The following is a 1,097-nucleotide window of genomic DNA, read 5'->3' on the forward strand; positions in this document are numbered from 1 at the left end:
ATATAATGTGTATATTCAAGTGTATTTTATGTGCACACAATTCAGCCACCACACACTACATATAAACAAGGCAACAACCAAACATAGATGAATCAAACCGTATAACATCTATTGTGCATTGGACGTGGGAGAGTTCAGACATATGCAGTGACTGATATATGCACAATATTGTAGTATATTTGGTATAAGTGAAGGGTATATACTGATATGCAACCCCTGTATACACCATGGGTATACTAAGGTTCATATATTTGTGTATACTTTGAGGTATACCATACAACAACAGGAAATCAGCTAGGGAATATGCAAAGATAAACCAACATGAGCATTCTAGAACATAAGTATAAGATAGACGGCAGGCATAAAGTTGATTATGTAAACAGGTCTTTTGGCAGTTTTCTTTTACATGTTAACTGGGCATACTCATACACAGAGTTAATTTTGCAGATAAAGGGAAATGGGGAGGGGATACACATGTGCTCAAGAAGAGAAAATAAATAGAGAAGACAGGGAAGCATTTTGGAACACATGGTGCAGGGCAGAAAATAGCAATTCGAGACTCCATAAAATACATACTAAGTGTGGCAATCAATTAACAACCTAATGATTTTAGTTAAAACAGGGACTGCTCACAGTCAGCGTGTTAGTAATTCCCAAACAAATTCTTAAACAACAAGCTGAATCTGAGTATAGATAACTCTTATCTATTAGGACTTAGAAAATGAGCCAGTAGGCATTCGTGAATTAGCCATTAATCACATGGAAGTATAAGACAACTAGAACTAAGCATTAGTTCATTTTACGAAACAAAAGCAGCAGTTAATTCCCCCAAAATGGGTGTCAAAGTGCAACAACAATGCGTATCAAATTTGTTCAAAGTGCAGCCATAGCTTGGCCAAAACGCAGTAGTGATTTCAGCCTCAAAAACACAATAAGATTTTTAGTCAAAGTTTGCAGCGATTAGCAGTCTCAAAGTGCAGTGTTGGGACATTAATTATAGCATTTGTCTGCCTCAGAAATACAGCAGAAACATCAACTCCACGCATACATAGGGAATAAGGTAAAATGCACAGATACAGCATGACAGCAACAATGTT

Source organism: Lycium ferocissimum, chromosome 5 (assembly GCF_029784015.1).
Source record: "Lycium ferocissimum isolate CSIRO_LF1 chromosome 5, AGI_CSIRO_Lferr_CH_V1, whole genome shotgun sequence".
Taxonomy (NCBI): domain Eukaryota; kingdom Viridiplantae; phylum Streptophyta; class Magnoliopsida; order Solanales; family Solanaceae; genus Lycium; species Lycium ferocissimum.